The sequence below is a fragment of the Hypanus sabinus genome, chromosome 9 (genome assembly GCF_030144855.1).
Source record: "Hypanus sabinus isolate sHypSab1 chromosome 9, sHypSab1.hap1, whole genome shotgun sequence".
Lineage (NCBI taxonomy): Eukaryota > Metazoa > Chordata > Chondrichthyes > Myliobatiformes > Dasyatidae > Hypanus > Hypanus sabinus.
The window spans coordinates 140,109,682-140,126,443 of NC_082714.1; positions in this window are offsets into that span (position 1 = coordinate 140,109,682).

Below are 16,762 nucleotides of genomic sequence, written 5' to 3' on the forward strand. Positions count from 1 at the left end.
GTTCGCTCTTATGTAAATTAAGTTTATAGCCAGAGAACTGGCTAAACTGGTCAAGAAGTGAAATCTTTGGAGGTAAGGTTGTAGACGGATTTGAGAGAAAGAGTAATAAGTCATCAGCATAGAGAGAAACTTTATGCTCAACACACCCTCTCCAAATCCCGGTCAATCCAGGACAATTTTGAAATGCTATCGTCAAAGGTTCTATAGCCAAATCGAAGAGAAAGGGACTTAAAGGGCATCCCTGATGGGTGCCACATTTGAGGTTAAATAACTGGGATTTCTGAAAATTAGTTAAAACTGAGGCAGTAGGACACAAATACAGCAATTTGATCCAAGAGATAAAACTTTGACCGAAGTCAAATTTTTCTAAGACTGCAAAAAGGTAGTTCTACTCTATACGATCAAATGCTTTCTCCACATCGAGGGAAATAACATATTCAGGAATTCCAGTTGGAGGTGAATATAAAATATTAAATAAACGCCGAATGTTGAAAAAAGGAAGACGGTTTTTAATAAAACCAGTTTGGTCATCAGAAATAATAGAGGGAAGCAAACTTAAACTTAAAAGAATGTTATATTTCTACCATATAACACACATAAAATGCTGGTGGAACGCAGCAGGCCAGGCAGCATCTTTAGGTCCTGATGAAAGATCTCGGCCCGAAACGTCGACTGTACTTCTTCCTATAGATGCTGCCTGGCCTGCTGCGTTCCACCAGCATTTTGTGTGTGTTGCTTGGATTTCCAGCATCTGCAGATTTCCTCGTGTTTGCGTTTCTACCATATAGTTGGCTCTGGACAAAGTTGCATGGTTGTAAATTTTAGGATTTGAGTAACGAAAATAATCACCCACTTTGTGTGTGTCAATCCTCGCAATGATTTCTAAGGTATCAGAGGTTGCAAATAAAACACCTAAGTCCTGGAACAAACCTAACTTCTGTGACAACCTTATTAATTGCTTAACTAAGGTTAATAGTCTGCTAATACTTCACTACTGACTGGCAGTTTACCCTGAAGGGAAAGACCACTTGAATTTGACCTCTCATCAGCTCTGGTTAAGTGTGTGCTTCAAAGAGTAAAGATGAGCAAGACAACACCAAGACCAGGTTCCTGTAAATTACAGTTAATTAAATTTCAACCTAAAATGACTCATTAAACTCTGTCTTGGCTAATTCCTATCCAAACACCATACTTGGCAAACATAATCCTAGAAGTAGGTGTAAGCACCTCTTGTAAAATTCCATTCAGGACAATAGAGGTGATGCTGGACTGACATACTACAGGATGTTAGTTCTACTAAAAACCCAAAACACTATTAATTAGTTTTTAAGCAAATAAATGCAAGAAATTCTGCAGAAACTGGCAATCCAAAGCGCAACACACACACACACACACAATGCTGGAGGAACACAGCAGATCAGATAGCATCTATGGAAATGAATGAACAGTTGACGTTTCAGTTCGAGACCCTTCTTCAGTACTGGGAGGGAAGGGGAAAGACACCAAAATAAAAAGGTGGGGGGGGGGAGGGGGAATAGCTAGAAGGTGATGGGTGAAGCCAGGTGAATGAGAAAGGAAGGAATCTAATGGGATAGGAGAGTGGACCATAGGAGAAAGGGAAAGAGGAGGGGACCCAGAAGGTGGTGATAGGCAGGTGAGAAAAATTAAGAGGCCAGAGTGGGAAAAAGAAGAGGGCAGGGGGAGAAAATAACTTTTTAACTGGAAGCAGAAATTATGCCATCAGGTTGGAGGCTACCCAGATGGAATACAAGGTGTTGCTCCTCCAGCCTGAGGGTGCTCTCATCTTGGCTCAAGTGGAGGCCATGAACCAACATGTTAGAACAGGAATGGAAATTGGAATTAAAATGTTTGGCCATCAGAATATAATAATATATCTTACTGAACTCAGTAAATTTCAAATGAGGCTAATGAGCTTTGGGGAAGTGCAGAAACATCATCTGGGGTAGCAGATACCAAACAATTGTGATTTCCAATTAGCTAGTGGACCATACTGATAAATAATTGTATTAGGCAGAACACAGTAACAAAAGAATTGGTATAAATAATAGAATAGAAAGTAGACCTACTCAAATCCACTGCCTCCTGCTATTTGTCTTCTTGCTCCCTGTCTCACAAGCAAACTCTCATTTCCCCTCTTTTATTGTGGGTCTCTTGGCTTTATCATGGAATGAATAGGGTTGTACAATCAGCATCGCTACAAAAAGAACCCTGACAAATTTTCAGGCTTACAATTTAAAAGTTTTCGTGATACTACTACCCATTTTGTGCAGGGTGGGTGCAGCTAACAATAAACATAAATGGCAACATTCTTGACTAGCATGTTGGACATTTTAATACACTTAACTTACTGTCTTTTCAAATTTATGTTCTTACTTACTATGAAGAACCAAGAATGTACAAAAAGAACTGAAGGTGATCCAGATTGGCAACGTTTTTTAATGCTTACTAAATTGTTTAACTTTGTAATTACGTTTGTAATTTTACTGAACATTACGTTTAGCAGAGGAATATTAGAATCCGGAAGAAGAAAAAAAATCAACCTTTCCATTTTCCACCCAATGGAATAAGAATAAGAACAAAGGACAAAAGCAGCAGAGAGCGACAGAAGCAGCTGGTTGGAAGCACAAGCAGGGTCAAGTTGTCCCCTGTGAATTACTGAGTATGTATAAGGTTACAATCAGCAGAGATCTCCGCGCATGACAGCAGACATAGTTGGCTCAGCCCTGCCGAAGGCGCATGCGCGCAGCCGTTCGTCGGGGCTCGGCTATACCTGGAGTAGTAGCGTATTTTAGCCTCCAGCAGCCACTCTTCCGAACCCCGGCCCTCTTTTCCGAGCTGCATTAGGCCGCGCTGAAACACCTGATCGGCCGCGAAGTTGTAGGAGTGGAACCGCTGACATTCGGCCTGCATTTTCGTCGAGTCGGCGAATGGGCGCTCCACTGCCTGCAATGAGTCCGCTCCGGAGCGGGTCGACCGACAGCGCCCCTCTGCGGTGTGGAGGGTTTCCTGCACGTCACAGTCCCCTCGGCTCGCTGCCCGGGATGGGAAGGGACTTGGCACTCTCTCCAGTCATTGTGCCAGTGCCAGTGATGGAGGGGATGGATGTGCTGGACGGGTGCCAATCAAGGCAGCTGTTTTGTAGTTATAGTAAAAATCGATCATTTGCTAACTCATCATTTCTAAATTCCATGCTATGGTAGACATCAAACATCACTAGCAGTTGCTTGTTTGGCTAAGACAGCAGGAGGTTTAAAAAGCACTCGGGTCCTTTCTGGACTTTTCAATGGGCTTCAATCATCACGAGCGGTCCGTTGTTTGGCGTGAGGTTTAAAAAGAACCTAGGGCTTTTTGGGATTTTGCGGCAGGCTTCAATCATATCGATCTCTCAGATACTTGGCAAAGACCAATAAAAAGAAGCGAGGTATAAGTGAAGTGGCCATTGTTTGAGTGGAGAGTATTAGAGTGTCAGGTTTTGGCTCAACAGGCTTAGGCAAGAACAAGCAAGAGGGTCTGTTGGGGTGGTTTCGGGGTTAGGACATATAGTGAACACTGACATAGTGACCTACCTTAATAAATGAATATGCATTAAGGATTAAATTTTAAATGCAGCTTAGAAACAGTAAAAAAAACTAGACCAGGAAACAGACATTTAACTGATCGTCTACATATGCATGAATCCAATCAATATCCTTTTGCAGAGATACGACAGTAATTTAACACTTATTTTGGGTGTGAAGATCCAGGCATTTGAAACTTATATGTAATTCAAAGGAAGCATTGTAAATATGGGTTTGTTTGAATAGTTTTGAATTTTCTTTGATCTTTAGCATATAAAATTTTGTATAGTGCTGGGTCAAGCCCATCTCTCATTATCTCCCTCCAACATTTGCTGTCAGAAGTGGGATACCATATTGCAACCCATCGTGGGGTCAGCAGTCGAAGTGGGTGAGTATTTTTAAAATTAGCAATCACACTTGGACCTGTTTAGCTTGGTGGTTAGAGGATCGCCAGGTATCACAAACACGGTGAAGAATTAATATAAAAGTAGTGACTACCTTCCTGCTGCTCCTAAGTTGCAGAAACCAGGTACCTGGGTGACCCTCAAGAGAGGCAGACTACCCCTCAAGAGTACTTATTCCCTCAATAATAAGTATACTGCTTAGGATACTGTTGGGGGGGAAGGGAACAACCAGGGAGAAGCCACAGCAACTGGGTATCTGGCACTGAATCTTGCTCTGTGGCCCAAAAGGGAAGGTGGGGGAAGAGGAGTGCGGTCGTGATAGGGGATTCCATTGTTAGAGGAGCAAACAGGAGATGCTGTGGACATGAAAGACACACCCGGATGGTATGTTGCCTCCCAGGTTCCAGGATCAGGAATGTCTCAGACTGGATCCACAGCTTTCTAAAGGGGGAGGGAGAGTAGCTGGAAATTGTGGTACATATTTGTTACCAAGACATAGGCAGGAAAAGGAAGGAGGTCATGAAGAAAGAATATAGGGAATTGGGTAGAAAGATGAAAAGCAGGACCTCCAGGGTAGTAAGCTGTGGATTGCTGCTTGTGCCACGTGCCAATGAGGGTAAGAGTACAATGATACGGCAGATGAATGTGTGGCTGAGGAATGGTGCAGGTGGCAGGGTTTCAGTTTTATGGATCAGTAGGATCTCTTCTGGGGAAGGTTTGACCTGTACAAAAAGGAACCCGAGGGGTCCAATAATCTTGTAGACAGGTTTGCCCAAGCTGTTGCACAGGGTTTAAACTAATTTGGCGGGAGGTTGGGAACCGGAGTGATAGGCCTGAGGATGGGACAGTCGATATGCAAGTTGTTGCAGTGTGTACTGAGGCTGTGAGGAAGGACAGGCAAATGATAGGGAAAAATTGCAGTCAGTGAGATGGGAGTGTAACATAGCAGATTGGAAAGAGTAATGAATACAGGACCGAAGGTATTTGAGTGCATACAGTATAATGGAATAAGGTAGAATTTGACAGGTTTGACATTGTGGGTATCACTGATTTGTCACTAGAAGATCATAGTTGGAAGCTTAACATCCAAGGATACATATTGTACCAAAAGGATGGGCAGTTAGTGGGGTGGGGTGGCTTGGTTTGTAAAAAAAACTGAAATCAAATCCTTAGAAAGAGGTGATATAGGATCAGAAGATGCAGAATCCTTGTGGACAGAGTTAAGAAATTGCAAGGGTAAAAAGACCCTAATGGAAGTTGAATACAGGCCTCTAAGCAGTAGCCAAGGTGTGGGCTACAAATTACAATGGAAGGTAGAAAAGCCATGTAAAAAGGGCAGTGTTACAGTAGTCATGGGGATTTCAACATGCAGGTAGATTGGGAAAATCAGGTTGGCATTAGATCCCAGGAGAGAGAATTTGTAGAATGCTTATGAGATAAGTTTTTAGAGCAGCTCGTGGTTGAGTCCACTTTTTGAAAGGCAGTTCTGGATTGAGTGTTGTGTAATAAACCAGATTTGATTAGAGTGCTTAAAGTAGGAGAATTCTCAGTAGGCAGTAATCATAATAGGATAGAATTCACCCTGCAGTTTGAGAGGGAGAAACTAAAGTCAGATATATCAGTATTACAGTGGAGTAAAAGGAATTACAGAAGAGTGAGAAAGGAGTTGGCTAAAGTTGATTGGAAGGAGACACTGGCAAGGAAGATGGCAGAAGAACAACTGCTGGAGTTTCTGGGAGCAATTCAGAAGGCACAGGATAGATACATCCCAGAAATGAAGTAGCATTTTACAGAGAGAATGGCACAACCGTGGCTGAGAAGTGAAGTCAAAGGCAGCATAATAGCAAACAAGAGGGTATGTAATAAAGCAGAATTTAATGTGAAGCTAGAGGATTGGGAAGCAGTTAAAAACCAACAGGTCAACTGAAAAAACATAAAGAGAGAAAAGATGAAATATGAAGATAAGCTAGCCTATAAGGTACGAGGATACCAGAAGTGTTTTTTTTTAGACATATAAAGTTTAAAAGAGGAAAGGGTGGATATTGGACTATTGTAAAATGGAACTGGAGAGGTAGTAATGGAGGGAGAAAGAAATGGCAGACAAACTAAACATAATATTTTGTATCATTCTTCACTATGGACAACATTAGCAGAATGCCAGAAATTTGAGAGTGTCGGGGCAGAAGTGAGTGTAGTTTAATCTTTTCCCAAAATACTCATTCCCTTTCCTATATTCCCACTCCTTCCTGAGCCCTATTCTCTAATCTTCCCAAATCTTCCTTTTTCAATTCACTTTGTTTCAAAAGGTTTTAGTTTGTGAACAATGTTTTTAAGGCATTTGACAAGGTTCCCTATGCACAGCTCCTTCAGAAAGTAGGGAGGCATGGGATCCAAGGAGACCTTGTTTTGAGGATCCAGAATTGGCTTGCCCACAGAAGGCAAAGAGTTGTTGTAGATGGCTCGTGTTCTGCATGGAGGTCGGTGACCAGTGGTGTTTCACAGGGATCAGTTCTGGGATCCTTACTCTTTGTGATGTTTATAAATGAACTGGATGAAGAAGTAGAAGGGTGGGTTAGTAAGTTTGCTGATGATACAAAGGTTGGGGGTGTTGTGGATAGTCTGGAGTTTGTCAGAGGTTACAGCATTGGGCTGAGAAGAGGCAGATGGACTTCAACCCTGATAAGTGTGAAGTGATTCATTTTGGTAGGTCAAATTTGAAGACAGAATATAATATAAATGGTAAGACTCTTAGTGGTGTGGAGTATCTGAGAGATCTTGGAGTCCGTGTCCACAGGACACTCAAAAGTTGCTGCGCAGGTTGATAGTATTGTTAAGAAGGCATATGGGGTGTTGGCATTCATTAACTGTGGGATTGAGTTCAAGAACTGTGAGGTAATGTTACAGCTATATAAGACTTTGGTCAGACCCCACTTTCTCCCTCTTCAAATCATCCACCATTGTCCCTGTACCAAAAAAGACCAAGGTAACATACTGAATGACTGATGTCCTGTTGCACTTACCTCAATAATAAGCAAATGCTTTGAGAGGCTGGTCAAGGACTACATCTGCAGCTCGCTATCACCCAAACTGGGCCCTCGACAATTCGCCTACCAACACAACCAATCGACAGACGACGCAATAGCCACTGCTCTGCATACCGTCCTTACACAACTGGAGAAGAAGGATGCTTATGTGGGAATGCTGTTCTTGGACTACAGTTCAGCATTCAACACCATTATTCCATCCAGTGTCGACAGGAAGCTCAGAGACCTTGGCCTTGAACCTGCCTTGTGCAGCTGGATCCTAGACTTACTGTCAGATCACCGGCAGGTGGTAAGAGTGGGCTCCCTCACCACCACCCCTCTGACTCTCAACACAGGAGCCCCTCAGGGCTGTGTACTAAGTCCCCTCCTTTGCTCCCTGTATACCCTCGACTGTGTCGCCACCCACAGCTCTAATCTGCTAATTGAATTTGGCGACGACACGACCAATAACGAGGTGGCCTACAGTGAAGAAGTCATCTCTCTGACACAGTGGTGTCAAGAAAACAACCTCTCCCTCGATATCGCAAAAAAACAAAGGAGCTGTTTGTGGATTACAGCAGGAATGGAGACAGGCTTACCCCTATTGACATCAAAGGATCTGGGGTTGAGAGGATAAACTCCTCGGCATCCACATCACCGAGGACCTCACGTGGTCTGTACACACCAGCTGTGTGGTGAAAAAGGCACAACAGCACCTCTTTTAAATCAGATGGTTGAGGAAGTTTGGTATGGGCCCCTAAATCCTAAGAACATTCTACAGGGGTACAATTGAGAGCATCCTGACTGGCTGCTTGACTGCTTGGTATGGGAACTGTACCTCCCTTAATCGCAGGATTCTGCAGAGAGTGGTGCGGATAGCCCAGCATATCTGTAGTTGTGAACTTCCCATGATTCAGGACATTTACAAAGACAGAATTCAGGACATGATTTTACAAAGACATGATTCAGGACATTTACAAAGGTGTGAAAAAAGGGCCTGAAGGATTATTGGGGACCTGAGTCACCCCAACCACAATCTATTCCAGCTGCTACCATCCAGGAAATGGTTTTGCAGCATAAAAGCCAGGGCTAACAGATTCTGGGACAGCTTCTTCCACCAGGCCATCAGACTGATTAACTCACGCCAATTTGAGTGTATTTCTATGTTACATTGACTGTTCTATTTATTATAAATTACTATGATTGCACATTTAAATGGAAACATAAAGATTTTTACACTTAATCCATGTGAAGGATGTAAGAGATAAAGTCAATTCAAAGACTTGGAGAAGTGTTCAGTTCTGGTCACCTCACTACAGGAAGATTGTGGATGTGCCTCCTTACTTCATGAAGAAGCCTTGCATCGGGAGCTATCAAATAGAGAGGATGCAGAGGAGATTTACAAGGATGTTACCTGCATTGGAGGGCATACCTTATAAGAATAGTTTGAGTGAACTTGGCCTTTTCTCCTTGGAGCAACGGAGGATGAGAGGTGACCTGATAGACGTGTTTAAGATGATGAGAGGCTTTGATCGTGTGGATAGTCAGAGGCTTTTTCTCAGGGCTGAAATGGCTAACACGAGGGACATAGTTTTAACGTGCTTGCAAATGGGTACCAAGGGGATGTCAGGGGTAAATTTTTCCATACAGAGAGTGGTGGGTGCATGGAATGCACCGCCAGCAACGGTGGTGGATATAATAGGGTCTTTCAAGAGCCTCTTAGATAGGTATGTGGAGCTTAGAACAATAGAGGGCATTCACTAGGGAAATTGTAGGCCGTTTCTAAAGTAGGTTACATAGTCAGCACAACGTTGTGCAGTTAATTTCTATGTTCTATGTTAATTAATTTATGGGATGCCAACATTGTGGGCAAGGTCAGCTGTCTGCCCTTCTGTGTTAGTCCCTAAGAAGGTAATAGGAAGTAGCTGTCTTGAGCTGCTTCAGTCCTTCTGAATATGCTGTCATACATTATTGAGCAAAATATTCAATATTTAGATCCAGTGACATTGAAAAATGGTGATACTTACATGTTAGTGTATTCCCACAAATCCACTGCCTCCTCTCTATTAGTTTTTGCATATTACTTTGTGTTTCTATAGAAAATAGAATCTGAAACTTCACTGCCGCTGACACGTTTAGTTTAACTAATGAGTAAGGTAATGCAGACCAAGAAGGTCAGGTTCAACATGCAGTCTGTACTGACTTAGTTAATTCTGTTGGGATCATAGTAATTAGCCTCATTCTGCTTGGGTAGGAAGGAAAAGTTACTGATTCCATTCAAATGAAGGTTCCTGGACAACTGCATGTAACAAATTGGATATGCACACATCATATTTAATTTTCACCCATTTCTGTGTAATTTTTCTGACATCAATGGTTAAGCTTTCATATGAACAGCAGCAGAAGAATGGGATATTCCAATCAACTTTCCTTGCCTTACTAAAATTTTCTTATAAGAAAGCAGATGTTTTAACTGGTGAAAATTGTTTCAAATTCTTGCAGTTAAAGGGGATTAAATCTCAATAGTCAGCAACTACTATAAATTGTCGGACTTACACGGGCAGACACCTCCCAGTTTCCACTCAGCTAACAGGATTTACCTGCCATAAATGAGAGAAAATCTGCAGATGCCGGAAATCCAAGCATCACACACAAAATGTTGGAGAAGCTCAGCAGGCCAGGAAGCATCTGTGGAAAAGAGTACAGTCGATGTTTTGAGCCGAGACTCTTCATCAGGACTGGAGAAGAATAGATGAGGAGTCAGAGTAAGAAGGCGGGGTAGGGAAGGAAGAAACACAAGATGATACGTGAAACTGGGAGCAGGGGTGGGATGAAGTTAAGAGCTGGGAAGCTGATTGGTGAAAGAGATTAAGGGCTGGAGCATCTCTCAATTCTGTCTTCAATCTCTGTCTGTGCCCCAGATGCTCTGATTTCATCCCAGAACTAAGGAGATGTCCTCCTCCAAAGAAAGGGGCTTCCCTTCCTCCACCATCAATGCCACCCTCAATTGTATCTGTTCCACTTCACCCATATCTGCCCTCACCCCATCCTCCTTCCACCCCACCAGGGATAGGGTTCTGTTTGATCTCACTTATCACCCCACCGGTCTCCACATCCAGCACATAATTCTCTGTAATTTTTGCCATTCGGTCACTCTCCCCCCCCCCCCCCCCCACCCCCACTGATCTCCCTCCTGGTACTTACTTAGCCTTGCAAGCAGAACAAGTGCTTCACCTGCCTCTACACCTACTCCCTCACTACCATTCAGGGCCCCAAACTGTCCTTCCAGGTCAGTCAACCTTTCACCTGTGAGTCTGTTGAGGTCATCGACGTGTCCGGTGCTCCCAGTGTGGCCTCCTGTATGCTGGTGAGACCCGACGTAGATTGGGAGACTACTTTGCCTGTACTTCGTCAGCCAGAAAATGTGGGATCTCCCAGTGGCAACCTATTTTAGTCTCACTTCCTATTCCCATTCTGACATATCAGTTCATGGCCTCCTCTACTATCGCGATGAGACCATACTCAGGTTGGAGGAGCAACACCTTATACTATGCCTGGGTAGCCTCCAAACTGATGGCATGAACATAGATTTCCAGTAAAACCTCCCCCTTCCATTCCCTATTCCTGTTCCCCCCCCCCCACCTTCTCTCTTTACTTGCCCGTCACCTCCCTCTGATACTCCTTCCTCTTTTCTTTCTGCCATGGCCTTCCATCCTCTCCTATCAGATTCCCCCTTTTCCAGCCCTGTATCTCTTTCACCAATTAATTTCACAGTTGTGTGCTTCACCCCTCCTGGTTTCACCTATCACCTTGTGATTCTTCCTTCCCTCACCCACCTTCTTACTCAAACTCCTCATCTTTTTTTCTCCAATCCTGATGAAGGGTGTTTGCTGAAGTGTCAACAGGATTCATCTGCTACTCATTTGCTAATCATCACCTGCAGCATATTTAAACCCAGTTTGCATCCACAGTCATTGGTCACTCATTAATGAACCAGCCAGTCACTTCTGGCCTTCGGTTATCTTGCTACTTGTGAGTTTAGTATCTATTCTGGCTTGTTTTGTGGCTTGTTATTTTGCAGTTTATTATTAAAGTCATTGTTCACTGCTGAATCCCTGATCTGTTGTGTTTGCACATTCTCTCTGAATGTGTGGATTTAATTTGGGTTTCCTTCCAAACATGAGTAGGTTGGTGGATTAATTGATTGACTATTATAAATTGTGTGTTGTAATATGTAGGAGGGTCAAATAATCTGGATGGGGGTGGTGAGTGTTAATAGGAATGTAGGGAGGATAACATTGGATAAATGTAGGATTAGTGTAGATGGGTGGTTGCTGATCAGACTCAGTGGACTATATCCTCTGTAACATCTTGCTTACCTAGTACCATGAAAATGCCAGATTTTACAGTCCAAAGACTTGATGAGAAAATTTAAAGTCATATTTGCCCAGATACTTTGGTCTATAGTGTAGTAAGATGTCTTCTGTGTCCATAATAACACCTTGCCCCAGACTTTGTTGGGGACTTTGATATGGATTTATTTTCCCAACATAAGAATGGCAAGGCCTTGGAGAGTGTTGTAGACCAAGAACCTTGAAGTGTAAGTACATGGTTCACTGAAACTGAAGTCATGAGTAGACGGTGGTAAATGTGGTTTGGTGCACATTTTACTTCATGAGTCAGGGAATTGAGTATAAGTGTTATGAAAGGCTGTGGGACAGTGTAAGGTTGCTAGTGAGGCTGCTGTTGGAGTACTGACTCCAGTGTTGGAAGCTCTGCTATTAGAAAGATGTTAGCAATCTGAAAAGAGTGCAGAAAAGAATATTGTCAGGACTTGAACTGAATTATAGGGAGAGGTTGGTCAGGTGAGGGCTGTTTTCAACTTCACTAAACTACTGACTCAGTTTCAAAGATTCTTCATCTCATTTTCTTGATATTTATTGTTTTTTTTGTATTTGCAGTTTGTTGCCTTTTGCTCATTAGTTGTTTTGTTGGATGAAGTCCTTCATTAATTCCATTATTTCTTGTATTGCTGTGAATGCCTGCAAGAAAATGTATCTCGGGGTGTATGTGGTGACATATATGCACTTTGATAATAAATTTACTTTGAATTTTATTCTTTCTAAGAGCTTCGGAGACTGAGAGGTGATCTTAGAGGTACATAAAATCATGGGAGGCATATATATGGTTGGAGAATTGAGAACCAGACTTAAGAGGAACTAGAGGGGGCAACTGTTTTACACAAAGGGTAATATTGATGTGGAGTGAGCTGTCAGTGGAAGTGGTTGAGGCAGGTACAATAACAACTTTTAAAAGACTGTTGGACAGGTACATGGAAAGGAAAGGTTTAGAAAATTGTAGGCCAAATACTGCCAAATAGGACTAGCTTGGACTGGGAATCTTGGTTGGGACAAAGGGCTTGTTTCTGTGCTGTACAGAACAAATGAGGCATGCATGTAATTTAATTATATTACTGTAGAATGTCATAAATATTTTTAAAATTTTGAAAAATTCTGAGCGAATGACATTTCACAAATGTAAAATTAATCTTCAGGGCTAGAGGTGTTATTTAAAAGTAATGGTGTATTACATCATTAAAATCTCATTCAACACACTATATTTTAAGTGGTTTTTGGGTGAGAATTATTTACAAAAATTGAAAAGTTCTGGACAATTTGCTAGCTCATTTTTCACTGGGTTTGATTGCTCCAGGAGGGTGACTTGTATCTATGCTGGTTTATAGTAACTCCCAGATTACTCTGATTATGCTTAGGCATGATACAATTCTCCATCATAATAGTGGGTAGCTTGAGGAATAGACACAGGATTCTGTGGATGCAGCAGAGACACCTGGATGGTATGTTGACCCCCAGGTGCCAAGGTCAGGGGGTGGGGGATTAGGTCCATGACATTCTAAAGGTAGAGGGTGAGCAGGCAGAAGTCTTGGTGTACATTGGCACCAATGACATGGGTAGGAAAAGCGATGAGATACTGAAGAGAGGATTTAGGGAGCTAGGTAGAAGGCTGAAAAACAGGACCTCCAGGGTGGCAATTTCTGGATTGCTGCCTGTGCCACATGCCAGTGAGGGTAAGACTAGAATGATCTGGCAGATGACTGTACGGCCAAGAAACTGGTGTGGGGGTATGGCTTCATATTTCTGGATCATTGGGATCTCTTCTGGGGGAGGTATGACCTGAATGCAAGGGGGACCAATATCCTTGCAAGCAGGTTTGCTAGAGCTGTTCAGGAGGTTTTAAACTAATTTGGCAGGGGAATGGGAATCAGAATGATAGAGGTGAGTATGGGGTAGTTGGTATACAGCTAAATGTGATGTGCAGGCAGACTGTCAGGAAGGACAGGCAAATAGACAATAGGTGCAGAAGTAGACCATTCGGCCCCTCGAGTCCGCACCGCCATTCTGAGATCATGGCTGATCATTCACTATCAATACCCAGTCCCTGCCTTGTCCCCATATCACTTGATTCCCCTATCCATCAGATATCTATCTAGCTCCTTCTTGAAAACATCCAGAGAATTGGCCTCCACCGTCTTCTGAGGCAGTGCATTCCACACCTCCACAACTCTCTGGGAGAAGAAGCTCTTCCTCAACTGTTTTAAATAACTGACCTCTTATTCTCAATCCATGCCCTCTGGTACTGGACTCTCCCAACATCTGGAACATATTTCCTGCCTCAATCCTATCAAATCCTTTAATTATCTTAAACATTTCAATCAGATCCCCTCTCAATCTCCTCAATTCCAGCGTGTACAAGCCCAATCTCTCCAATCTCTCTGCGTAAGACAGCCCTGCCATCCCAGGAATCAACCTAGTGAATCTACGCCGCACTTACTCAATTGCCAGAATGTCCTTCCTTAAACCTGGAGACTAAAGCTGTACACAATATTCCAGGTGTGGTCTCACCAGGGCCCTGTGATAGGGCTGCAGGTGGCTAGTGGTGCTCCATAGGAGTCAGTGTTGTATGCTTTTTAAGTTGTATGTTAATGATTTGGATGATGGAATTGATGGATTTGTGGTCAAGTTTGCAGATGATACAAAGGTGGGTGGAGAGGCAGGTAGTGTTGAAGAAGCGAAGAGGTTGCAGAAGGACTTGGACAGATTAATAGAATGGGCAATGAAATGGAAGAAGGAAAACAGTGTCAGGAAGTGTATGGTCATGCAGTTTGGTAGAATGAATGAAAGCATAGACTTTTCTAAACAGGAGAAAGTTCAGAAAAACTGAGCTGCAAGGAGACTTGGGAGTCCTTGTGCAGGATTCCCTAAAGGCTAGTTTGCAGGTTGAGTCGGTGGTGAGGAAGGCAAAGGCAATGCTAGCATTCGTTTTGAGAGGACTTGAACATAAAAGCAAGGATATAATGCTGAAGCTTTATCGGGTGCTGGTGGGACCTCACTTGGAGTATTGTGAGCCGTTTTGAGTCCTTTATTCAAGAAAGGATGTGCTGAGGGTTCAGAGCAGGTGCACAAGAATGATTCCGGGAATGAAAGGCTTATTGTATGAGGAGCGTTTGATGGCTCTGGGCCTGTACTCGCTAGAATTTAGAAGAATGAGAGAGATCTCATTGAAGCATATCAAATGTTGAAAGGCCAAGATAGAGTGACTGTGGAGAGAATGTTTACTATGGTGGGGGGAGTCTAGGACCAGAGAGTAAAGCCTCAGAATAGAGGGGCTTCCATTTAGAATGGAGATGAGGAGGAATTTCTTTGGCAGAGGGTGATGCATCAGTGGAATTTGTTGCCACAAGCAGCTGTGCAGGCCAGGTCATTGGGTGTATTTAAGGTGGAGGCTGATAGATTCTTGATTAGTCAGTGTGAATGTTTGCAGGGAGAAAGGGGTTGAGAAGGAAATGGCAGAATAGACTCAATGGGCCCACTGGCCTAATTCTACCCCTGTGTCTTGTGGTAATGGCATTCTCCCCCTGCCAGCCAGACTTCCAGTTTTCAGTGATTAATGACACTAAGTGATTGTTCAATATACTTCTATTTTACTTATCTTCATGGGATAAATTTTATCAACCGCATGTTTTTTCATATTTTCTCCAAGTTATTCAATTGCAAATTTTAACATTAACAGCTCATTAATCAACTGGGTGATGTTTCTGCATCTATTCAAACTAAAGCAATATAATGTATTTTGACTTGTATGTACAATTTTTGGTAAAGTTTTTTGGAGAAATTATTTTAAGAGGCTTGTAAGTTATAAAGTAAATTGACTAAGTGAAAAGTTATCTTCAAGCCTTTGGTCTTTGCCAATCTAATGACTGGATAAGCTGGGAGTGGTGCTGAATAATAAGTTCTAAAAATAGGTTTCATTAAAATTCATCTTGGAGTGAGTTAATGAGAAATTCAATGGTTCAGATTGTATATTACGCGGTAATTGGTCTGTTGGACTTAAAGTTGAGGTAAAAATGTCAGATCATTCTCTACTTTCAAAATTATGCAAACAAAGTGGGAACATGAAAGTTAGAAGCATTTTCATACACTGCTTTAAAGGACAAGTTGCAATAGCATCCAAATCTGGGTTAATCCTAGTGCCATCTCTGTGAAGGTGTATTATTTTCTCTTCCAAAGAAATTAAAGTACATTGTATGATCTTATGCCATATGATTAGAGGAGAATATTTTGTATTGGCATCATTGGAAGATGAGGCACTCAATGTTTTGCCTGTAATGTTTGCTTGATTTTTGTCAAATGTTAAGACACCACATGAACAGATATTTACAGTGCATTTGGATTGAATGAACTAATGTTGATTTACATTTAATCCTGCAGTCCGCTGATAAAACAAAGTTGAGACGTTACAGGATGCAAGACAATGATTTGCCAATGTATTTTAAAATCTGAGCTGCGCTGGTGAACTTTTGTGTTTTAAGTATTGTGACTCATACATTGCTGTAGCTACAAAATATTAATTTTCTCGGGTTAAGTCACTGAAGAAAGACACCAAGGCCTCTGGAAATGCATCATACTTTTGGCATTTCAACAGAGTATGCGTCAGTTTTTATCTTTACAAACATTTTCCCTAATTAACAGGATTCTTAATTAATAGGAACAAAACTTGTTTGGCAAACTTCTGCCATCCAACAAAGATGTATCCTCAAAGTTCAAAGTAAATTTATTATCAATGTATGTATATATCACCACATACAATCCTGAAATTCGTTCTCTTGTGGGCAGTCACAGTAAATACAAGAAAAACAGTAGAATCAGTGAAAGATCACACCTAACAGGACAGACACCAACCAATATGTTTTTAAAAAAAACAACAAACTGCAAATACCAAAAGAAAGAGGGGAAATAAATAATAATAGTCCTTGTTAGTGAGTCCTGTTCAATGAGGGGTGAGTGAAGTTACCCCCTCTGGTTCAAGAGCCTGATGGTTGAGGAGTAATAAGTGTTCCTGAACCTTGTGGTGCAGGTCCGGAGGCTCTTGTACCACCTTCCTTGTGGCAGCAGTGAGAATAGAGCATGGCCCTGGATGGTGGGGAGTCCTTGATGATGGATCCTATTTTCTTGACGGCACTCTGAATACATGTGCTCAATGGTGGGTAGAGATTTACTCATGATAGACTGGGTCGTAGGCTTTTCCATAGAAAGGAATTGGTGTTTACATACCAGGCCATGATGCAACCAGTCAATATACTCTCCACTACACATCTCTAGAAGTTTGTCAAAGTTTTAGATGACAAGCTAAACCTTCAAACTTCTAAGAAAGAGGCACTGCTGTGTGCTTTCTTCCT